At 47.3% G+C, this 25,335-nt stretch overlaps 1 long non-coding RNA gene across 2 annotated transcripts; it reads left to right on the top strand.

Moving 5' to 3' along the window:
- Positions 1–2,416: 2,416 nt before the first annotated feature.
- On the top strand, positions 2,417–24,111 carry LOC129052750 (uncharacterized). 2 transcript variants are annotated; one of them, XR_008517900.2, is made up of 5 exons: positions 2,417–6,252; positions 10,465–10,590; positions 14,630–15,643; positions 21,094–21,785; positions 23,309–24,111. It is a non-coding gene; the product is annotated as an uncharacterized LOC129052750 (long non-coding RNA). The 2 variants fall into 2 exon arrangements; XR_010139547.1 differs by lacking the exons at positions 21,094–21,785; positions 23,309–24,111 and having other exon boundaries at positions 14,630–16,718.
- Positions 24,112–25,335: the final 1,224 nt, after the last annotated feature.

Raw genomic sequence — 25,335 nt, 5'->3', positions numbered from 1 at the left:
GATTCTGGAGAGAGTCCCCTTCAGCAAGAAGGCTCTCGCCAAATGCAGCCCCTCAGTTTTGGACTTTTCAGCCTCCATAACTGTAAGAAATAAATTTCTTTTCTTTATAAATTACCCAGTTTCAGATATTCTGTTATAAGCAGCAGGAAATGGACCAAGATAGAGGGGATCCCCAAATTAATTATATCCGTATAGCTGACTGCCCACTTAATAAACCTTATCATGTGGTATAGACCCAAAGCAGCTCAACTAAATACAAAAGATCTGATGCAAAACTGGAACTACTCCTGAAGAAATAGAGTTTTCACCCCAAGCCCACATAAGAAAATTGTCTATGAAAACAAAGGAAACAACACTCCACAGAGGAAAATAACAGAATCCAGAATCCCCACAGCTTACTATTAATAGTATCAAAATACAATCCAAAAGTTACCTGAAATACAAATATGAAATTAGAGAACATTCTCAAGAGAAAAGAAAATCAAATCCATCCGTGAGATGAACTAGATGTGAGAACTGACAGATTTTAAAGCAGTGATTATAACTAAATTAAATGAGGTAAAACAAAACATGACTTCAGTGAATAAAAACCTCAAGAGAGAAAATGATCAATCTCAGCAGAGAAATAGAAATGATTAAAAAGGGCTGGACATGATGGCTCATGCCTGTAATCCCAACACTTTGGGAGGCCAAGGTGGGCAGATCACTTGAGGCCAGGAGTTCAAGTGTGAGCACCTGGCCTAAAAATATATATATATTTTTAAACAACAAAGAGAAAGAATCTCAGGGACCTATTAGAGGATATCAGATTTTCAAATATTAGTGTAATTGCAAGACTAGAAGGACAGGAAAGAGAAAACAGGACCCCCCAAAAAAAGTATTTGAAGAAATAATAGCCAAAATTTTCCAAATTTGGTGAAAGGTGGAATCTTGCAAATATAAGATGCTAAACTAACACCAAACAAAATCAACATAAAGAAGCCTATGCTAAGACACATCACACTACTGAAAGTCAAAGAAAGAGAGCAAACAAACATCTTGATAGCATCAACATAAAAATGACATACACAGAAAAACAATCATTGATTCATGACTGTCTCTTATCAGAAACCATGGAGTCCAGAAGATAGTGGAACATTTGTAACCTCCTGAAGGAAAAAAAAACAAACAAACTATCAATCAGGAATTCTACATCCAGAAAAAATATTATTCTAGAATAAAAATAATATAAAGACAGGTTCAGATAAAATAAAACTAAGAGATGGCCTCACCAACAGAACTGTACCACGAGAAATGCTAAAGGAACTTCTTCATGCTGAGGGAAATTATATCAGATGGAAACTCAAATCCTCAGAAAAGCTGACAAGTATTAGACATGGTAAATAGCTGGGTAAATACAAATAATTTTTCCCATTTGCATTTTTCTTCTCAATTGGTTTATAAACCATATAATGGTTCACAGCAAAAATTAAGCATATTCTTGTGAGGTGTACAATGTATGCAGATGTATTACATGTAACAACAATAACAAAGGACAGAGGGGGATACTGACCTGTAAGTTCATTGTATATTACATTCCTTAGGGTAGCCATTAAAAAATGTAAGGAATTATAGCTAAGAGGCTAATGGGAAAATCAAAATGTAATTCTGAAAAACATTCAAATGAGAAAATAAAAAAGAAAAGGAGGAACTGAAAGGGGGAATACAGAGAAGACAAACAGAAAACAAAGGCCAGGTGTGGTGGCTCATACCTGTAATCCCAGCACTTTGGGAGCCCAAGGCAAGAGGATCACTTGAGCCCAGGAGTTCAAGACCAGCCTGGGCAACATTGTGAGACCCCATCTCTAAAACAATTTTTTAAAAAACTTAGCTAGGTATGGTGGTGCAGGCCTTAGTCCCAGCTACTTGGGAGGCTGAAGTTGGGGGATCCCTTGCTTGGAGGGCAAGACTGCAGTAAGCTGTGATTGTGCCACTGCGCTCCAGCCTGGGTAACAGAGCGAGACCCTGTCTCTAAATAAATACATAAATACAAATAAAATGATAGACCCAACCCAATCATATCAATAATTACAGTAAAGTATAATGGAATAAACACTGATTAAATATTAGATATTATCAGCCAGGCGCAGTGGCTCACGCCTGTAATCCCAGCATTTTGGGAGGCCGAGGCAGGTGGATCACCTGATGTCAGGAGTTCAAGACCAGCCTGGCCAACACGGTGAAACCCTCTCTCTACTAAAAATACAAAACTTAGCCAGGCATGGTGGCAGGTGCCTGTAATCCCAGCTACTCGGGAGGCTGAGGCAGGAGAATCACTTGAACCTGGGAGGCAGAGGTTGCAGTCAGCCGAGATAGCGCCACTGCCCTCCAGCCTGGACAGAGCCAGACTCCATCTCAAAAAAAAAAAAAAAAAAAAAAAAAAAGGAAGAATAGGCTGGGTGTGGTGGCTCACACTTGCAATCCCAGCACTTTGGGAAGCCGAGGTGGGAAGACTGCTTGAGCTCAGGAGTTTGAGACCAGCCTGGGCAATGTGGCAAGAACCTGTCTCTGCTAAAAAATTTAAAAAAAAAATTTGCTGGTTGTGGTGGTGCACACCTGTAGTCCCAGCTACTCAGGAGGCTGCAGTGAGAGGATTGCTTGAGCCCAAGAGGTCAAGGCTGCAATGAGCTGTGATCACACCACTGCACTCCAGCCTAGGTGACACAGCAAGACCATACCTCAATTTAAAAATAAAAGGACCCGTCTTGGTGGCTCATGCCTGTAATCCCAGCACTTTGGGAGGCCAAGGTGGGTAGATCACTTGACGTCAGGAATTCAAGACCAGCCTGGCCCAACATGACGAAACCCTGTCTCTACTAAAAATACAAAAATTATTTGTGAGTGGTGGTGCACATCTGTAATCCCAGCTACTTGGGAGACTGAGGCAGGAGAATAGCCTGAACCTGGAAGGCAGAGGTCGCAGTGAGCCGAGATTGCACCACTGCACTCCAACCTGGGCAACAGAGCAAGACTGCATCTTGAAAACGAAAACAAACAAACAGAAAATAATAAAAAGGGCATATTGTGAACAACTTTATAACAATAAAGTTTCACATAACCTATGTGAAATGGACAAATTCCCTAAAAGACACAAATTACCAACTCATTCAAGAAAAAGTACAAAACTTAAACAGTCTGATAATCAATTAAATAAATTGAACTTATAAATAAAAACCTTCCCATAAAGCAGCTCCAGGCTGACATGGCTTCAGTGGTAAATACTATCCTCCATTTAAGGAAGAAACAACACCAATTCTACACAAACTCTTTCAGAAAACAGAGAGGGAACACTTCCTAACTTATTTTATACGAGGCTATTATTACTCTGATTCTAAAACCAGGCAAAAGCTTTACACACACACACACACACACACACACACACACACACACACAATCTCTGCAGACAGGCCAGGCGCGGTGGCTCAACCCTGTAATCACAACACTTTGGGAGGCCAAGGTCGGTGGATCACGAGGTCAGGAGTTCGAGACTAGCCTGGCCAAGATGTTGCAACCCCATCTCTACTAAGAATACAAAAATTAGCTGGGCATGGTGGCGGGCACCTGTAATCCCAGCTACTCGGGAGGCTGAGGCAGGAGAACCTCTTGAAACTGGGAGGCAGAAGTTGCAGTGAGCCAAGATGATGCCACTGCACTCTAGCCTGGGCAACAGAGCAAGACTCCGTCTCAAAAAAAAAAAAAAACAAAAAACCCTGCAGACCAATATTCCTAACTATCATAGACACAAAAATCCTTAACAAAATATTAGCAAATTAAATCAAATCATCTATAGAAAGAATAACGCATCAAGACCAGGTGGGGCATATTTAGGGAATACAAGATTAGTTTACCTTCTAAAATGATTTAAAAGTTTGATGAATCAATATAGTTCACCTTATTAATAGAATAAAAAAGAAAAGTGTTATGATCATTTCAATAGATATGGGGGAAAGCATTTGATAAAATTCAGTACCCTCTCAATAAAAACTTCCAGAAAATTAGAAATAGAAGGGAACTTTCACAACCCGATTGAAAACTTCTACAAAACAAAAACAAACCAAAATTTACACCTCATATCATACTCAATGGTGAAGGACTCAGCTTTCATATAAGATCAAGAACAAGGCAAAGATGTCTGCCATCACTATGTTTGGTATTTTACTGAAGGTCCTAGCCAAGGCTGGAAAAAGAAATAAAAGACAAACAAATTGGGGGGAAAAAAGTGTATATGGACAGTCCTAATGAATTTATAAAAACACTATTAAAACTAATAAGTGAATGTAGCAAGTTTGCAAGATACAGGTTAATATATGAAAAATATCCAGCACTATATTTCATGAAAGATATACAAGACCTGTGCAATGAAAAACACAAACCATTACAAAATGAAGTTGAAAAAGACCTATTTCAATGGAAAGATACACCATGTTTGTGAGTTGGAATACTCAATATTGTTAAGATGTAAGTCCTCTTCAAATTGACCTATTCATTTGGTATAATTCCAATTAAAATTTTAACATGCTTTGTGAAAAGATTTTGAAAATCTGATCTTAAATTTATACAAAAAGGCAAAGGACCCAGAATATCCAAAACAATTTTGAAAAAGAACAAAGTTGAAGGCCTTAAACTATTTGATTTCAAGATACTGTAAAATTACAGTTATCAAGATAGTGTGAAATTGTCACGTAGATCGAGGGAATAGAATACAGAGTCCAGAAATAAACACACTTATATAGTGTTGAAAGAAAAACTTTAGCTGAATTAAATTGAATTGAATTGAGTAAAGAATGATTCGTGAATTGAAGAGCCTCCTGACCCACAGTAGGCTCAAAGGCACCAGCATAGGCACATGGTGGAAGATTTATGGACAAAGAAAAGTGACAGAAAATGGAAGTGAGGGACCGAAACAGCTGGACTGGTTACAGCTCAGCGTTTGCCTTGTTTGGACATGGTTTGAACAGTTGCCTGCCTTTGATTGGTTAAAACTCAGTGACTGGCACATTAGTAGGCACACAACTCTACTTAGGTTTTAGTTGACGATGTACAGAGAAACCCTTAGGCCGAACTTAAAATATGTAAGGAGGTAGCTTTAGATTAAACTTAATTTAACAATTCCCCTCTTTTGGTCATCCTCTCAATTTTGAGAGATTGACCAAAACTTTAGTCATTGATGTTACTATTACCATCACAAATGTACTTAGTCTTGAAACCCACTGGGCAATAGCAAAACAGTGGGTTTTGTAAGTTGGGAACAAGGACTTCAGGTTACTTTTTTGTAAAGGTTAGAGTAGAGGGTACATCCTGGAATGTCCTGTTCACAGGAAAAAGATAAAATCAGGTATTTTCTAGGATCTATGTGTTTCATGAAAGTCTTAGTTTGGGTACATCACATTTAGCATGAGTAACTCCATTTTGGTTTGGTCTGGTCTATTGGGGCTTAGTGCATGAGCTCAGTCCAAAACAATGGCCTCCCATAATTTTCTCTTAAAATTCTCCCCTTTTGGTCACGTTCTCACTTAGGTGAGAGTGTGACCAAAAAGTGGGGCCTTAGTGCCACTCTCAGTTACCATCATTTTGGGCTTCTGGTCTCAGCACGTCATTCATAGGTTATGGTGCCCTCGTGGCCACACATTTCTTTCAGCTCTTGTCATTCCACCTGAAGAGAGACCATTTGACATTCTAGAGATGGCTGCATGCAGACATTTAAAACTTTTAAGAGAAGACAGCACACCAGGGAAACGATGATTATGAATATCAGAAAGATAATACCAAGAGTTTGGAGTATGCTCCTTAGCCAAGGTCCCCATAAACCAGACAAGCTAAAACCAAATAGATCAAAGGATCAAAGAACGAGCTAAAGAGTCTACTCACTTTAACTGAGCAGTCTTTTTGTTAATCCCCTACAACTGAATCTCTGTAACACCAGATGTTACGTATTTCTCCGTGGGCAACAAGTGTCAGCAGCTCTATAGATACTTCCATTTAGCCAGTAAGCAATCTAGAGAAATTCTATTATTTAGCATAACTTTCCAAAAAGAATTTAAAGTCCGTTGTGTAACCACAGGCTTTACGGTGGAATCTGCTGTGGGGCCTCTCATGAGGGATACATTTCTAATCATTGCCTCATTTACTCCAAACCATGGAAAAAGGACCTAACAAATGATGCCCTTCTAGAAGAGTGAAGACCTCCTGGCAATGTTCTCTTTAACCCATGAGGTGGGTAAAGAGGAGTAGACCCATGTTGTCTTTCTGACTGATTATAAGGGAACGTAATATACCATTCACATTTCTCACCTACATTGTTGGGCCTTCATCTTCCATCTGTCAAACCATAAGGTTATCCATGTATAAGGCTGGCTGCAAAATCCTTCACAAATAAAAGCATACCCCATGAGTACGCACAACTGACCCCGACTTCACTTCTATTGCTCATAGAGGCATGAGCAAGGGGGAAAATTTTGAAAGATTAAGAGTCTCCTGATAGTAGAGAAATCTTGATTCATGATCTTGGGGAAAAGCTGTTCACATCAAGAATATCACCTTCTGGGGAGACACTTCCCTGGTTAGCGTTACCTTAAAGTTTCCAATGGGTGTACAGTTCCAGGAGTGTGGAGGGAACCTTTTGGGCTGTGAGATTATGAACCCAAAGTTTAAGGTCCCAGAGTTTTGCTGTAGTGTGGATGGCAAAGGCAGTCTATTTCTGATGTTCTCAGAAGATCCAGTCTTCAGGTTCTAGATTGTGGAGGGGTTGATTTTCCTCAGTCAGTGAACCACGAAAAGTTTTCTTTACCTGGAGAAAATACACTGCAGCATAATGAGCCACCCTCTTGCATGGGAAAGCTTTTCTACCCCCAGAAAACAGGCACTGAGGATGACATTTGAATGAAATCTGTCCACATATATTTAAATGGCCCATCAGGTAGTGGAATATACCTGACATTTTGATAGTCTTACCAGAAATATGGGTTTGACTGAAATGCAAAGTTAATTCAAATAGGAAATCAATAAACTATCAATACACACCAATTAGAAAAAATAAAGTTTATGAGTGTCACTGAGGATTAGAGTAACTGCAACTTTTTTTTTTTAAGACAGAGTCTCACTGTGTCGCCTAGGCTGGAGTGCAGTAGCATGATCTCAGCTCACTGCAACCTCCACCTCCCGGGTTCAAGTGATTCTCCTGTTTCAGCCTTCCCAGTAGCTGGGACTACAGGCGCCTGCCACCACACCTGGCTAATTTTTGTATTTTTAGTAGAGACAGGGTTTCACCATATTAGGCAGGCTGGGCTCCAACTCCTGACCTCAGGTGATCCACCCACCTCGGCCTCCCAAAGTGCTGGGATTACATGTGTGAGCCACCGCGCCAGGCCTAGAGTAACTGGAACTCTTACACATTGCTAGTTGGAGTGCAAATTGGTATGGCCACTTTGCAAAACAGTATGGCAATACCTTTAAAAACTAAACACTGCCAGGCACAGTGACTCACACCTGTAATCCCAGCACTTTGGGAGGCCAAGACAGGAGGATTGTTTGAGCCCAGGAGTTCAAGATCAGCCTGGGCAACATAGGGAGATCCTGTCTCTACAAAAAAATTTAAAAATTAGCTGGGTGTGGTAGTGCACACCTGTAGTCCCAGCTATTCGGGAAGCTGAGGCAATAGAATTGCTTGAGCCCAGGAGTTTGAGGTTATCGTGAGTTATGATGGCACCTCTGCACTTCAGCCTGGATGACAGAGTGAGACCTTGTCTCAAAAAAAACAAAAGCTAAACATACATTTACAACATGTCCCCTCATTTCCACGTATGTCCACACAAAACATGTACGTGAATCCTTATAGTAACACTATTCATAATAGCCCAAAACAGAAGCAACCCAAATGTCCATCACCTGGTGAGTGGGCAAGCAAATTGTGATACAGCCACATAATAAAATGCTGCTCAGCAATAAAAAGAAACAAAATACTAACACATGCAAAAATGTGGGTGAGTCTCAAAAACACCATGCTGAATGAAGGGCATCAAGCACAAGAGACTGTGTACTGTATAACTTCATTTATACGGAATTATAGAAAAGACAAAACTATAGTGATAACATGGAAGACCAAGGTGGGTGGATCACTTAAGGTCAGGAGTTCGAGACCAGCCTGGCCAACATGGTGAAACCCTATCTCTACTAAAAATACAAAAAATTAGCCAGGCATGGTGGTGGGCGCCTGTAATCCCAGCTACTTGGGAGGCTAAGGCAGGAGAATCACTTAAACCTGGGAGGCAGAGGTTGCAGTGAGCCAAGATTGCACCACTGCACTCCAGCCTGGGCAACAGAGGGAGACTCTGTCTCAAAAAAAACAAAACAAAAAAAAACACGCAAACAAACAAAAAAATTATAGTGATAACAGATAAGTAGTTGCATGGGGTTGGAGAGGGGAGAGGATGGAGTGTGAAGGAACAGGAGGAAACTGGCCAGGGGAAGGGAGTTGTTCTTTCTCGTGATGGTGATGGTGGTTACCTGTATACAGTTACCCTCTGGGCACATGCTGGTGCCTCACATTTGTAATCCAGCACTTTGGGAGGCCGAGGTGGAAGGACAGCTTGAGGCCAGGAGTTTGAGACCAGCCTGGGCAACATAGTGAGACCCTGTCTCCAGAAAAAATTTAAAAATTAGCTGGGCATGGTGGCACATGCCTGTAGTCTCAGCTACTTGGGAGGCTGAGGCAGGAGGATTGCTTGAGCCCAGGAGATCAAGGTTGCAGTGAGCTGTGATCATGCCACTACTCCAGCCTGGATGACAGAGTGAGACCCTATCTCAAAAAATAATTAATTAATTAAACAAAAAATAAAAGGTGAATTTGATTGTGTATAAATAATAGATCATGAAAAAAAAAATCCAGGGCTGGGCACGGTGGCTCGCACCTGTAATCCCAGCACTTTGGGAGGCTGAGGCGGGCAGATCACGAGGTCAGAAGATCGAGACTAGCCTGGCCAACATGGTGAAACCCCATCTCTACTAAAAATACAAAAATTAGCTGGGCGTGGTGGGCACGTGCCTGTAATCCCAGCTACTCGGGAGGCTGAGGCAGGAGAATCGCTCGAACCAGGGAGTCGGAGGTTGCAGTGAGCCAAGATCGTGCCACAGCACTCCAGCCTGGCAACAGAGTGAGACTCTGTCAAAAAAAAAAAAAAAAAAAAATCCAACAACAATAATGGTCATAAAGGATAACTAGTGGCAGACTTGCCCTCTTGCCTCAAACAACTAAAAAACTGAGCAAAATATACGGGAAACAGAACCCTTTCTCAGACATTGATTAACAGGAAGAATAGGACTGGGATCCCCGAGAGAAAGAAATAAACGAGGTGATCTTTATGATCGCCCAGCCTTTCTGCCTGGACTCACGTTCCACATCACAGCACAGAAAGCAGGGGCCCAGGATAGCAAGACAATCTCAATGAATTAGGGAGGCAGAGATCACAGATTGCAAATCGAAGTGGCTGGAATTTCCGGAGGTGGAAGCTTTGCAGAGAATGAACTCCAGAAATCAGATAGGCATCTGCTTGGGTCTTGGACTAAATATTAAACTGCGTGCATGGGGGAGAGTCCACAGAACAAGACAAAGAACGACTGTCAGGGAATTGTAACCTTCACAATTCCCGGGGCTCACACAGAGCTAGGAGACATTGGAGTTCTGACTGTCGGAGTGGAGAGACGCCTGTGACATGGATATACCTAAAAAGCATTATGATAAAGGAAAGACAGCAGACAAAAAAGACTACATAGCATATGATTACATTTATATGAAATCCCTAGAAAAGACCAAAAACGATACAGGCAAGCAGTAGATTTGTATTTGCCTAGAGCTGGGAGTAGGAACAGGGATATTTGGCAAATGACCACAGGACACACTGCAAATAGACCACAAATGGAAATACTAGGGGTAACGGAAGTGCTCTGAAACTCCTTGATCGTGCCACTGAGTAAATTTACCAACAGTCAGCAAACTTCTTTTGTTTTTGAGACAAGAGTCTCGCTCTGTCGCCCAGGCTGGAGTGCAGTGGTATGATCTCGGCTCGCTGTAGCCTCTGCCTCCCGAGTTCAAGTGATTCTCCCGCCTCAGCCTCTGGGGTGGCTGGGATTACAGGTATGTGCCACCATGCCGGGCTAATTTTTGTATTTTTAGTAGAGACGGGATTTCACCGTGTTGGCCAGCTTGTCTCAAACTCCTGACCTCAAGTGATCCGCCTGCCTCGGCCTCCCAAAGTGCTGGTATTACAGATGTGAGCCACTGTGCTAGCCCCAGTCAGCAAACTTTTAAAGAAAACAAGCTCCTGTCATGCTAACCAAGCCCTGGTAGATATGGAACCCCTGACCATGATGTCAAGGGTCCATGTGACGGGTACTGCGCGTCACAAGCCGGATTCTATCACACCCTTCCAGGTGCTGCAGCAATTCACCAGAGGACAAAGTGGCACATCCGGGGCTGAGAACTGGCAAAGCCAGAGGGCAAAAGCAAGTCACACAAGCCAGTGGCCCAAACTCACGTCATCCACCTCCGTTGCACTGGTACGTGTCCCTAAGCTCACACCTGTGACTACCAGATGGGAGTGCCTTAGGATCACAGGAAGAAGGAAAAAGGGCAGGCTTGGTTCACAGATGGAATTGCTTGGTGTACTAGTTCCTGGCGGCTGCAGTAACAAATACTCACAAATTTAGTGGCTTAAAACAACACACATTTAATATCTTACTGTCCTGGGGTTCAGAAGACCGAAATGGGTCTCACTGGGCTAAAATCAAGATGTCCATCAGCTCCTTTTTTTTTTTTTTTTTTTTTCTTGAGATGGAGTCTTACTCTGTCACCCAGGCTGGAGTGCAATGGTGTGACCTTGGCTCACTGTAGCCGCCGCCTCCCAAGTTCAAGCGATTCTCCTGCCTCAGCTTCCCGAGTAGCTGGGACTACAGGCTCATGCCACCATGCCAGGCTAATTTTTGTATTTTTAGTAGAGACTGGGTTTCGCCACGTTGGCCAGACTGGTCTCAAACTCCTGACCTCAGGTGAACCACCCACCTTGGCCTCCCAAAGTGCTGAGATTACAGGTGTGAGCCACCTCACCCAGCCCATCAGCTCCTTCTGGGGACTCTAGGGGAGAATGTTTCTCTGTCTTTTCTACCTTTAGAGGCGTCCACACTCCTTGGCTCATGGCTTCTTCCTCCAGTTTCAAAGCCAGCCACACAGGGCTAAAGGGCTGAGTCTTTCTCACACTGCCATCCTTCTGGTTCTTTGCTTTCATTATCACACCTCCTTTCTATCTCCAACATGAACTCTCCTTCCTCCTTCTTTTTTTTTTTTATAAGATCCCTGTGATTACATTGGGCCCACCCAGATAACTTAAGATAATCTCCCACTTCAAGATCCGCTGATGGGCAACCTGAATCCACCCCCTACCTTGTAATTTAACATATTCACAGGTGCCAGCACTTAGGATAGAGACCTCTTTGGGAGACCGTTCTGATGACCACACTCGGTCCGCGGGCACAAGCCAAAAGTGGAACGTGGCTGGATTGCAGCTCCATCCAGGGATGGCTTTGAAAGCAGCAATAAGTTGAAATCTTAAGGGACAGAGTTTCAAGGGTTGGGCTGGTCATCTATTTCACAAGGAAAGAGAGGTGGCCCAAGGTTGGAGTATACAGAGATTCATAAACAGTGGCAGATAGCATGGTCAGAAGCCTGAAGATTGGGAATCAGATCTTGAGGAGAAAGAAGGTGTGAATGAACGAAGAGAACGGGCAACAAGAAAAAATAGCTTTACGTCACAGGTTCATGCACGATGGAGAGTGTCCAACACAGAAGAGGCATTCAACAACCAACAATGGGGTTAGCCACCAGCCTTTGTCCTTGGCCCCCAGGGAGCAGACCCAATGTTCTCATGAATCGATTGGCTACAGTGGCAAGCATTGAAGCTGTGCATGAGCCCACTGGCACGGACAGCCACTCATTAAAACTGATCCACCCACTGTTACCATCAAACATTCAGCTTCTCCCCCTGCCCAATCCCGCTTCCTTTACTCTCCACTGTGATACCGAGAGAACTTCCCAATAAACTTCCTATGCCCAAATCCTCTATCCCCCATGTCCTAGGGAGTCCCAGCTGGGATAAGATGCTCACCGACTATTTGTTGACAGGAATTGAACTAACCTGCCTCCATTGCAGCCCAGGCCATCTTCCAAAGAGGGAGGGACCCAGCTGAGGCACCCATCCAAGGCTCGTGACCCAAACCATGGTTTTCTCTTTTTCTTTTTTTTTGAGATGGAGTCTTACTCTGTTGCCCAGGCTGGGGTGCAGTGGCACCATCTTGGCTCACTGCAACCTCTATCTCCCAGATTCAAGTGATCCTCCCACCTCAGCCTCTCGAGTAGCTGGGATTACAGGCACCCGCCACCACCCCCAGCTAATTTTTGTATTTTTAGTAGAGATGGGGTTTCACCATGTTGGCCAGGCTGGTCTCGAACTCCTGACCTCAGGCAATCTGCCTACCTCAGCCTTCCAAAGTGTTGGGATTACAGGCATGAGCCACTGCGCCCGGCCCCTGGTTTTCTCTTTAAGGACCCATTTCTTCCCTAGATGATTGACCCCACAAATACCCCTACAACCTCTCTACCTCTAGGCCTCAGTCCCCTAAGCTCATCATCTATACCAAGGCTACTTGCCCATGATGAGGGTGAGATGCTTTGCTAATGCTGGCATCCCGAGCACAGATGAGTGGGCTGCCCTTGAACAGGTGGAGGTGGATAGCAAGGGACAGGTGGCTAGCGAGAGAGGACGTGACTCTCCTGCTGGGGTCTCGGCTGACCCCCCACCTAAGCCAGAGTGCTCTGCATTCTTAGTCATTGAACTCTGTGTCTCCCTTTGCCGACACCTACACAGTCTGTAATTATTCAGTGGAGTTACTTATTTCCTTGTTTGTTGCCTGTCTGTCCTAAAACATATGCTTCGTGAGGGTACGAACATTGTCTGTCCAGCTTGTGGTTCTATTCTTGGCACCGAGCCTGGTACCTGGCTCTGTGGACTCAGGGCACACATGTGAAACCCCTCGTTTTCCTACCTGCTGGCTGTGGAACATCAGGCAGGTCAAAGTGACTCCATCTCACTGAGCCCCAAGTTCCTCACCTGCAAAATGAGAATAAAGGGGTGTTGGCGCAAGAATGAATGAGATAACACAGCCACAGAGCACTTGGCACAGTGGTCACACATAGAAAATGTATTTCCAGGCCAAGTGTGGTGGCTCACACCTGTAATCCCAGCACTTTGGGAGGCTGAGGCAGGCGGATCACAAGGCCAGGAGTTCGAGACCAGCCTGGCCAACATGGTGAAACCCTGTCTCTCCTAAAAACACAAAAATTAGCCAGGCCTGGTAGCGCGTGCCTATAGTCCCAGCTACTCAGGAGGCTGAGGCAGGAGAATCGCTTGAACCTGGGAAGCAGAGGTTGCAGTGAGCCAAGATTGCGGCACTGCACTCCAGCCTGAGCAACAGAGCAAGACTCCATCAAAAAAAAAAAAAAAAAAAGAAAGAAGGAAGGAAGGAAGGAAGGAAGAAAGAAAGAAAGAAGGAAAAGAAAGAAAGAAGGAAAATGCATTTCTAGGTAGGGGAGCACAGCGCTCTGGGCGTCCGTGCTTGTGCCCTGCCCTGTTCCTTTGTGAACTAGAAGGCAGAGCCATCTGCTGGAAAAGATGTCACCCATTTGGAATACATGCTGGGAAGAGGAGGAGGCTGAGAGCATGGGGTGAGCAGCTGCCTCTGGGTACCATGGCTTTGTAGGCACCAAACATCCTTGGTGTGGGCTCTCTCCCGCCAGAACGCGGAGGTTAGCATGGGATGGGGGAGACAGGTGCTGTGTAAATCCGTGGCTTGAGTGCTGCGGATGAGCAGGGCGGAAGGACAAAAGGGCCAGGCATGTGAGGGCGCTGGCAAGAGGGTGGCTGGGATGATGTCTCCTGTGGTCCGGAGGCCCGGAGATGGGGACCCGGGGTGGCTGGTGTCCACAGGAAAGTGCAGGGAGCTGAGATCAGGACAAGGTCAGGGGGTGTGGTGGGACGGAGGCGTGAGAGGCCCGGCGGCGTCGGAAGTGGCCAGGGAGTGGGATCTCGGAGAGCAGTTGGAACCTTCAAGTGATGACAGGGCCCAGGGCGTGGGTGGCCACAGTGAGCGGAGGTGAAGGTCACTGCCCAGGAGGTGTGGGAAGGGCAGCCCAGCGCTGGCAGCCCCCCGAGGCTTTGCGTGCATGGTTCCTGCGTTCCATGCGTCCCTCGATGACTCACAGGTGTGCCTCTGTGGCCCTTAGTTGTCACCCTCACTTCCTGCTTCTGTCTACCCTGTGAGTGTCTCACCACCACCAAACATTGCTGAACAGGACTTCTTTTCTTTATACCAAATCCTTCCCTTTTTTAACCACCCTATCATTGTCTTCCCAACCCCCAATTTTTATATCACTCATTTCCTCCTCTTCTTCGCTGGTTTGGCTCCTCCCCACCCCCAGTCTATTACAAATCCTCATGAATTATTTTGTCCATAACATTTCTAAGCTAAGTGTCCTTTCCATTTTCAGAGCTAAAACCATGCCCAGGAACTGGCGTCCCAAATCTAAACAGTGAGGCTTGAGAAGCGGGCTGGATTCCACGGTGGGCAAGTGTGCAGAGGACATAAGCCGAGAAGAGGCCCTGGGAGAGGACAGAAATAACAACATCGTAGGCAGACAGTTGTGGGTTCTGCCAGTCACGCTTTCGCACAAGTCACAGCACTCAGCCTCAGTAAGTGGAGGAAAAGAACAGAAAACAAAGTTGGAAAGCATGGCTGAGGAGAGGGAGATAAACCGAGATAAATCGTGAAGAGTGGTTGAAATTAGCTACCGACAGGCCTGACCTGCAGCAGGTGCCTGACTCTGCTGGTTCCCAGTCCATTCCCAGCTCAGGTGCACAAGGCGTCCGGGGGACTGCCAGCACTGCACAGCCCTTTCCATACCTCCTGGATGGTGACCTTTACCTCCGTTCCACCGTGGCCACCCATACCCTGGGCCTTGTCATCTCTCGAAGGCTCCAACTGCACTCTGAAATCCCACTCCCTGACTGCAGCTTCCAGGCCAGCCACTCAACAGCCTCCAAGACTCACTTTCCTCATCTTTAAAATGGGGTTGCTAATATCTGCTTTGCCCAGCACACAGAGCTGCTGGGAGAATCAAATATGATTATGTGTATGAAGATACTTCACAAATGATGACATTCCAGTAAGCTAGCAAATAGTTGTCCCAGCCACCCATTGCCAAATGGGCCACTCAGGATATCCAAGGAGATCACTCTCCTGCAAACGCTATTTTATTCATATCATTCAGGACCTTCATGGTGGAGGCTTGTTGACATCGGCTTGTGGTTGAGAGGAGCTCTGGAGTCAAGCCGTCTGTGTCCAGATCCCTGCTTCAAATGCTACCAGCCATGTGAGCTGAGTGCATTATATAACTTCAGCATGACTCAGCGTCCACTTCTGAAAGATGGGATGGACGATGGTGACAGGGTCATCCCATTGGGTCATTGTGAGCATTCAACGAGAGGGCACTGGACAGTGGCTGGTAAGTGCTCATAAACTGTTAGCCGGCCGGGCACGGTGGGTCACGCCTGTAATCCCAGCACTTTGGGAGGCCAAGGCGGGTGGATCACTTGAGGTCAGGAGTTCGAGACCAGCCTGGCCAACATGGTGAAACCTCGTCTCTACTAAAAATACAAAAATTAGCCAGGTGTGATGGTGGGCACCTGTAATCCCAGCTACTTGGGAGGCTGAGGCAGGAAAATCCCTTGAACCCAGGAGGCAGAGGTTGCAGTCAGCCAATATCACACCATTGCACTCCAGCCTGGGTGACAGAGCGAGATGCCATCTCAAAAAAAAGAAAAAAAAATTGTTAGCCATTATTACGATCACACTGTTCACAAGTTCACCCCACTACGAAAAAATGGCCACATTCCACCCACTGCCCACCAACCAAAGGCACAAGCACCTCTGTCATCTGCTCTCTCAGGATGGTCACACATCTCGATGGCCTGGACCATGAGCCAAGGGTGGACGTTCATCCAGAGTGGCCCTCGCTTTCCAACTTTGTTTTCTGTTATTTTTGTGCTGCATAAAAACCCCACTGCTGCAGGCAGTACTGCCCAAACAAACTGTTAAGTAATTAATGGTTCGACCATTTTTTAACCTCGGCTTCTAGGAGAGGAGACATTTGTACATGACCTGGGATGTCAGGAAACAAGACCAAGGGCTTGAAGAGGGTTGGGGCAGGTGTCCCGGCTGCCCCTCTGCAGCCAAAAGCCTCTCATTGCTCCACAGATGTCTGTTTCTGCCCCCAAGCATAGCCCATGCCTTGTCCCACACCTGGGAGGCTCTCTAGCCTCTCCCTGTGGGCCCTGCAAGGCCTCCCTCCAATGCAAGGCGAGTTGACACTGCCCTCAGGCCCTCTCCAAGTTAGAACTCCACACCCAGCCCACATTTACCCTGTGCGTGGACACACACCTCCTTGCTTTCTTTACCTTTATGATGAGCGCAATGATTGGTTTTGAACAAGTTTCCTTGTCAGGGTTGTGTATGTTTAAAAGCTTTCTTGTGGCCGGGCGCGGTGTGGTGTAGGGCATTAAAGTGGGGAGATACTCGCTCACAATCTGGAGGGTGAGAGGGCGACAGGCAGGGGACCACAGAAGGGAAGGGGGGCGCATTGCGGAGGCGGGGGCAGGGCGGAAAGAGGCCAGGGGCTGTTCAGCAGGTTAGCATGGAGCAGGGTGAGACCGTGCTGGAGGAGGAAACGCACCCGGCGAGGAGCCGCCGCGTCCCGGCCCTGCCAGCCGCCATTCGAGGCCGCGCACCGCCACCTGCTGGGCGCCCGGGGAGGTGCCGCCTAGGCGCACTTGGGTCCCAGCGCAGGCGCCACGCAGCAGCGGAGTCCACCCGGGCGGGTGCGGATCCCCGGGCTCGCCTCCCCACCTCGGAGGGAAGAGCCTGACTGAGGACTCTGGGTCCCAGTCCCAGCTCAGACACCGGCTGAGAGGCTTCCGTGACGGCCAGGTCGGGAGAGGGCTCTCCTGCCTGCTCCACGTCCTGTGAGTCCGTTTGTTCCTCTGCCGGCCCCGGCCCCACCACAAGCCCCCTGCCTCCGCTGCTCTGCCCACCCTCCCTGGGGCACTGGAGTGGGCCCGGAGGAACGGCAGAGGCCCATCCGCAAAGCTCTGAATACCGCTCCAAACAGCAGATTAAATGGCACTCACGGAGGCCAAGCTCTCAGCACAGCGCTTGACTGCTCCTCTGGGTGCCCAGAAGACCATCGGTCCGTCTGTTCTTCCGAGGAAAGAGCCCCGGACCTTGAGTCAGGATCCTAGCCCGGTCTAAACATACACGCTTTGGGGACTGGGAGCTGAGCAGTTCTTTTAGAAAGGTCTCCTTGTTCCTTAGTCAAAATACAGGTTTGCCCCGTTTGTTCTTGTTCAGCCTTCTGAAACAATCAGAATAACTTTTTTCATACGATGCCTACAAACAGCTTTAATGTTCCCTGTAAATATTCATTTCGAGCTAAGTGTGCCCAACTTCCTGCATTCTTTACAGCAGTGAACAATTTCAACTGAGGACGATTTTGCCCTGCAGGGGACATTTGGCAATGTCTGGAGAACTTTTGGTGATCTACCCGGAGGAGGGAGACCACTCCTGGCGTCTGGTGGGGAAGAGGCCCCCATGCTGCTAAACATCCTACAGTACATCGCGTAGCACCTCTATCCCGCCACACACACAACAAAGAATTGTCCCCCCCAAAAGTCAGCAGTGCTGAGGTTGAGAAGTCCTGCTTGAGAGTTCTGAGGTTTTTTGTTTTGTTTTTGTTTTTGTTTTTGTTTTTGAGACGGAATCTCGGAATCTCGCTCTATCACCCAGGCTGGAGTGCAGTGGCGCAATCTCAGCTCACTGCAACCTCTGCCTCCCAGGTTCAGGCAATTCTCCTGTCTCGGCCTCCCGAGCAGCTAGGATTACAGGCACGCGCCACCACCCCCGGCTAATTTTTGTATTTTTAGTAGAGTGGGGGTTTCACCATGTTGGTCAGGCTGGTCTCGAACTCCTGGGCTCAAGTGACCTGCCCGCCTCGGCCTCCCAAAGTGCTGGGATTACAGGCATGAGCCATCGCAACCGGCCTCTGCCTGAGAGCTCTGAGTCTTCTCAAGGTTCTGGTCCCTTCTGTGGATACTCTTGATGCATTCATGTTTCTATGGCCATGGGGTACCAACTCCAGGCCAGCTCCCACCAGCCTGGACATCATAAGTTCTAGACACCAGGCATCTCTCAGTGGAGCCTAACAATTACATCAGCCTTCTTAGCAAGGCTTTGCTCATATGATCAGTATATCTTTTTTTTTTTTTTTTCCCAGATGGAGTCTCACTCTGTCATCCAGGCTAGAGTGCAGTGGTGGGATCTCGGCTCACTGCAACCTTCGCCTCCCAGGTTCAAGTGATTCTCCTGCCTTAGCCTCCCGAGTAGCTGGGATTACAGGTGCATGCCACCGTGCCTGGCTAATTTTTTGTATTTTTAGTAGAGACAAAGTTTCACCATGCTGGCCAGGCTGGTCTCAAACTCCTGACCTCGTGATCTGCCCCCACTTGGCCTCCCAAAGTGCTGGGATTACAGGCGTGAGCCACTGCACCCGGCGGATCGGTATGTCTTTACTCAGTGTTATGGGCCAGGTGCAGTGGCTCATGCCTGGAATTCTAACACTTTAGGAGGACAAGGCAGGCAGATTGCTTGAGCCCAGGAGTTCAAGACCAGCTTGCACAACATGGTGAAACCCCATCTCTACGAAAAATTAGCTGGGCATGGTGATGTACACCTGTAGTCCCAGCTACTTGGGCGGCTAAGGTGGGAGGATCGCTTGAGCCTGGGAGGTCAAGGCTGCAGTAAGTCATGATAGCGCCACTGCACTCCAGCCTGGGTGACAGAGCAAGACCTGTCTCAAAAAAAAAAAAATCAATCAGTGTTTTGAACAGAGAACTTAGAGGCTTAAATATGCATGTGATTAAATAAAAGACATATATTACCTAGAAAAACTGGTATTATTCTCACACAGAAAAATGTTGGGTAAAATAAACATTCCTATTGAATGGATTCAATTTTAAATGATTCCTCTTATACAAATTTTGTTTCAACCATTCCTCTTAACAAAGAAATGGTGAAGCCCTCCTAAAGCCCTCCAGAACAGACTGAACAAAGGAAAAAAGATGCTTGTCAACTCAAATATGAAAGACCTGCTCCAAGCTCCCCTAATTATATCTTGGAAGGGAAGCTTTGTCCTATTGACATTCGGGATCATTTTTCACAAGCTCAGGTTACTTCCTTGAAGATTTTTAGGAAGTTTCATGATATGGAGACATTGTTGAAAAATTGGCTGCTTGACTTCTGCCAGCAATCAGATACAGAGATCAAATCTGTTTCTGCCCACTTAGCTTAGAGCATTTCTGGTTATCTTGGGCAAAATGAGTTTGCAACTTTTAACTCAGACTTCTAAGAAGTCAGACGGTTTCACCCACTTTTTCTGTGTGTGGTTTTTTTTTTTTACAAAGGATCTCTGAGGAAACTTGGCTGAAGGTGTGGGTTGATCTCTAATATCTGACATATTCTGCATTCGTCAATAGCAGAGTACTTAAGAAGCAACAGAAATGGTTTTTATTTTATAAACTGGAAGAAAAGATCCGAGGAAATACAACTCCTTTCATCAGACCCTTAGATCTTTCCTTTAAAACATAAAATTCTAAAGTAAATTGTGGGTTACTCTTGCCCTGTCCTGAATTCTAAGAGTTTGGCTGCTTAAAATATCATTAAAACATAATGAAATAAAGCTGATGTGGCCATGCTACAGATTGATTGATGCACATCTGTTTATATGCTAATGAAAACTTTTGAGGAGCATATTTTTATATGGGGTCAAGATACTGAGCAGACCTCCTGTTTCTGTGCTGGGTCTTCATTCCTGGGAAAAGGAGTGTCTAGCAAATAGAAATATATTATAAATCACATTTTTAGCAAGAATGACAAAGCTTAGCAACCCTTGCCTTGGGGAACCTGTCCAATTTGTCAGTTAAAATTCAGCCTTCTGATATAAAACGAGCCCATTCATGTTGTGTGCGGGCTAATTCCCCGTGGAAAGAATCTGTTTGAGAGCTGTCAGCAGTGCAGAGAACGGGAGTAATACCAGGTAGAATGTGGGATCTCTGTGCAGTAGGCTTTATGTCACTTCCTCAGTTTACCGCCTGTCTCTAAACCACTCACCCATGCAGGACCTTTCTCAGACCCTACATGGGCACGTGGGTGAGCCTCTGAAAATGCAGACCTCCCTTCTAGGGGAGTTTTTGGTACTCAAGATTAGAACACAAGTCAGAATCTGTTCCCTTTATGAAGAGATGGGAGTATCTCATCTGAGTCTGTAAACCAAGGTAAAAGCGTTTCATTGAAAGGAGAGGGTGGCCAGGCGCGGTGGCTCATGCCTGTAATCCCAGCACTTTGGGAGATGGAGGCAGGTGTATCACATGAGGCCAGGAGTTCGAGACCAGCCTGGCCAACAAGACGAAATCCCGTCTCTACTAAAAATACAAAAATTAGCTGGGTGTGGTGGTGCGCACCTGTAGTCCCAGCTCCTCAGGAGGCTGAGGCAAGAGAATCGCTTGAACCTGGAGGCAGAGGTTGCAGTGAGCTGAGATCGCGCCAAAGGAAAGGGTCAAGGCAGATCCATTTCCCTCAACATTTGGGCACAGACAGGCCTTTCTGGTATAGGGGGAAGACGCGGATTTTGATTTTGAGCCCCATAATTTGTTGATTCTGAGAGTGTGCCCATAGACAGGTTCACTGAAGGCTGCGTGGACAGCAAATGCAAGGGGCTTTATGTTGAATGGTGGCACACTTTAGGGAGCAGAGGATGCACTGTAGGCCCACACCCTACATCCGTGTGTTCCCTCTGTGTCCCAAGCCCAGGGGGATGCCCAGCCTCATCCTGCCCTGTCTTCCCAGGGCCAGTGGCAGTCAGCCCGTGTGGCTGCTGCATGAACCCCGCACTGATGCTGGACCAAGACCTTGAGTGCCGTGCACGGACCACCTGCTTCGGACCCCACACCTGCAGTGCTGGTGAAAATTACACCTTTTGGGGCCCCACGCCAGACCTCCCAGTCAGGATCTCTGGGGGCCGGGCCTGGGGACTGCACTGAACCTTCATCTCGGGTGATTTGAGAGCCCCATGAGAGTCCACCTGTGCCTTCCACGCCTTTCTTTGTCTGGGGGTGACCGTCCCACAGGGACCAGCCCCAGCCCTGCTCTCCGGGCGCCTGCCACCACTGCCTCTTCAAACGCCGGCCCGTGAACCCCACAGGCACCCCGTAAGGCTGGCAGCATCATTTCCAGATGGGCCCAGAAGCTTGAGCCATGGCAAAGCTCATGGGATTTGGGAGCTGGGATTCTGGGCCACTGCACCTTGCACCCGCCCAAACCCAGCAGAGAGTGTGGACTGGAACAAGAGCACTGTGAACCCAGCCTGGCTGCTCCCTGGAGAGGAGGGCGTGGGACTGGACTGAGCCCCACATGCCTGAGGGAGGAGCACGGGCCTCAGGGGCTCCTGGTCTGGGCTACCACAGCTTCTTCCTGGCTGTGTTTCTTCTGGTCCATCGGGCAACCTCTCTGAACTCGACCGTCCAATCAACAAAACGTGGGTAAGGGAGCGCCCCTCTGCTTCTTCCAGGGTGGAAGGGGAGGGTTGGGGTGACCCTCTGTCGGCTTCCTCCGCTGTCCACCTTCCCATTTTAGACCTGGGGTGGGAGACGTGTGGACTGTTCCAGGATTCAGTCCCAGGTTCTTGGCAGACGTGAATGCTTGGCTGCCCTTCAAGCCGAGAGTAGCTGCCACAAAGACAAAGGGCCCAGCTGACCCCAGGGCTACTGTGTGCCCTCATTCTGAGGCCTGCAAGCTGCCAGCTCTATCCCTTCAAAGGGGTAGTCAGGTGCGTGTATCTCCACCAGGAACTACCACAATGAGGTGGGAAAGTCAAGCACCTCCATAACCCTTCCCTTTGGGACCCAGGGGAGTCTTCCCAGCCCCCAGCACTCCCTACTCTCCACCAAGGCCAACCAGCACCTGAGGGCAGGCCCCTCCCTGTCCCCAGCACAACTTCCTGACCAGGGACCACAGGCCTAGGGTCTGTGTCACTGACCAACTGTGAAGGCTGAGACACAGCAACCCCCACCCATTCTGAAAAGGAAAAGCCCTCGGAGCTTCCCAGACTGGCACCTGCTCCTAGGGTGTGAGAAGAGTAGGACAGGGTCTGCCCTCAGAGACCTCAGGCTCAGAGAATCAAGCTTCTCCCTCCCCTCCTGGGACCTACAGGGTCTGAGATCGTCCACCAGGAGGAGGAGAAAGGAGAAGAGACCCCCTTCCTGGCTGCTGTCCTGGGACAGCCGGCACCCCCAGCACCCTCTGCCTCCCACACTTCCAGGGCTTTGCTGTCTTTGCTTTCAGAGCCTCTGCCAAGCTTCTGTGCATTCTTCAAGACCCACCTCAAAAGCCACCTCCAGGAAGCTTTCCTGGGTTCCTGTCCCTCGACCCCCAACAGAATTAACTGCCCTCACCTCTGCTCCCGCCTCCTGCTCCAGGCCCCTGGGGCTCACAGCTTTCAGGCTGTGGTTTTTCTCACCTTGCTGCACCACAGCACCTCCCTGCACGGACCAACCTTATCCAATCAACAAACAGGCACTGAGTCCTTCCCTGAGCAAGCTCAGTGGAGGAAAGGGGCTGCCATGTGGGGGATGTGAGATAGTTTATCCCGTTGGCCTACATGTAGGGGTGGGCTGGATGAGGCACCCCTCTCATTGAAAGTCCTGTGGAGGCTCTGAGGGCACCCACAGTATCTAGAGCTGGGGCCAGAAGCTGGACCTGTTGCCAACCAAGACGCTGTTTCCCCGGCTCTTGCTTCCCTCACTGTGAGAATAGGAGCAGTGCATGCAAAGGCATGCCCTCAGCAGCCCTTCGAGGGGGGTGCTGTGAGGGGATTGGCGGCCAGGGCACAGAGAGGTTAAGTGGCTGGCTGAGGTCACACAGCAAGGCAGGGGCAACTCCAAGAGGTCTCTGCACAGGGCGTGTTCTCCGTCTGACCTCTCTGCTACCCGCGGCGTGGCCTCGGGAGAGGGCCCGTCTCCAACTGCACACTTCCTGGGTAGCAGTGACCATGGACACATTTCAGGTTGGGCACTTGCAGTGCGAAGGGGAGGAGGACACAATGTGAAGGGAAGGTTTCTCGGTCGTGGTCTGAATCGACAAGGAGGGCCAGAGGCAAACAAGGATCATCCAGATGGGACGGTTCACCTCTCCCTAACCTCCACAGCGACCCCAGGGCTGTTGGGCGCCAGAAGAGGAAATGCTGACTCACTAATAGGAAGCTGGGACACACCCTCGTGTTGCAACTGTGGCCTCCCGGGGGTGCGTCGGCCTCACCTGCCCACTGGGCTGGCGTCCCCTCTGCTTTCCATCAGCGCATACTGGCTTCCCTCACCTTTTGCCGTCCCCACACTGTGCCACCCTGCACCTGGCACCACTCAGCACCTCCTGGCCCTACCCCTCTGCCATGGAATCCAGCCACTGAGAAAGGCACCATTGCAACAGACATAATCATGGGTCAGAAGATGTGGCTCAGCCTCTACTCAAATCTGTTTGTCAAACCAAAATGTGCTTTGTGTTTAAGTCAAACTATCCCTAATGCATTTTCCATTCTCTTCAAAAACCACAGCCATCAGTTTTAAAAAAAGACAGAAAACATGAAGCACACTTCTCTTGCCTGGCTTACCATTTTCTTTGATCCATTAAAATCCAAGAGTGAGCCCTTCTTCGTCTCTAGAGAGTGAAGCGAAGAGGGAATAATTATCCATAAAGTGGCCTTCTGAGTGTTTGCTTTGCGATGAAAGAAAACTTTTGAGAGCTTGGAATAAAGAAGGAATATGTAAGTCTCTCCAGATCCCATCAATAATAATATTAATCAATTAATGATTTACTTGCGTTTTATATGTCTATTTGCTTTGCTATTCATAAGCATACTTCGTTTCCTTAGTAACCCTGACATCAGCCAAACTCCATCTCTCTGGGAGCTAAAAGGCAGCTCTCAAGGAAAGACATACAGCTTCTCTCGTTTTTTTTTCAATGTTTGCAAATGGGAAATGATGAATTGATATATTCTAAAGGAGCCATTTTTCTTCTTTCTTTTCCTTCCCATTACCATTGAAATCTGACATTTGAAACACCTACTGTATCAACATCTAATTCCCCACCTCCCTTCCCAACAATGCCTTCAGTCTTAACCAAATAACATTGCTTTCACCATGTATGTCATTTATTTACACATGTGTATGTGCACACACACATATATATACAGTAAATATATATGCCATCAACCTCTTACTGACAAACAAAAATGTTGATTTATTTTCTTAGCTGACTTTAAAAACTTTAGTAATCTCCTTGCTCATGTACAAGACCGTAGTAGAGCAAGGAGATTACTCCTTAATAGGAGCTCACAAAGTATGGGTTGATGACGATGGAAAGTTCTGGATTTGCCAACTGAAAAGCCCATTTATCCACAATACCTCAAATGGCAGCAAGTCAAATTTCCTTAGTACAAATACTTACAAGGGAATCCGGTCAGACAGACAAATATAGATGGCTAAGAGTAGAGTGAATGTCGATTAAGGCACGCGCAACTCAATAACATTTTCTTTCATCTGCCACTGCTGTGGAGAATATTCTTTTAAGAGGATTTTGTAAGTTTCCTTTTTGGGGACAGATTATAAAAGAAATCGGGCTGGGCGAGGTGGCTCGCACCTGTAATCCCAGCGCTTTGGGAGGCTGAGGCCAGCAGATCACCTGAGATCAGCCTGGCCGACATGGAGAAACCCCGTCTCTACTAAAAATACAAAACTTAGCCAGGCGTGGTGGCACGCGCCTGTAATCCCAGCTACTTAGGAGGCTGAGGCAGGAGAATCGCTTGAACCTGGGAGGTGGAGGTTGCAGTGAGCCGAGATTGTGCCACTGCACTCCAGCCTGGCCTACAGAGACCCTGTCTCCAAAAAAAAAGGAAAAGAAATTGAAGGCGTGGGAAGGGAAATCTACTTGCTGAGGAAAAATTGGAATATTTTCCAACAAGCAGAAAACTGGGAGGTCAAACAGGTGTTCCCCCATGTTAATGAACATCTTTTCATTTTTATAGGGGTTCCCTTTCCT

The sequence above is a fragment of the Pongo abelii genome, chromosome 23 (assembly GCF_028885655.2).
Source record: "Pongo abelii isolate AG06213 chromosome 23, NHGRI_mPonAbe1-v2.0_pri, whole genome shotgun sequence".
NCBI classification, from domain to species: Eukaryota; Metazoa; Chordata; class Mammalia; order Primates; family Hominidae; genus Pongo; species Pongo abelii.
This window is presented reverse-complemented; position numbering and strand designations above follow the sequence as displayed.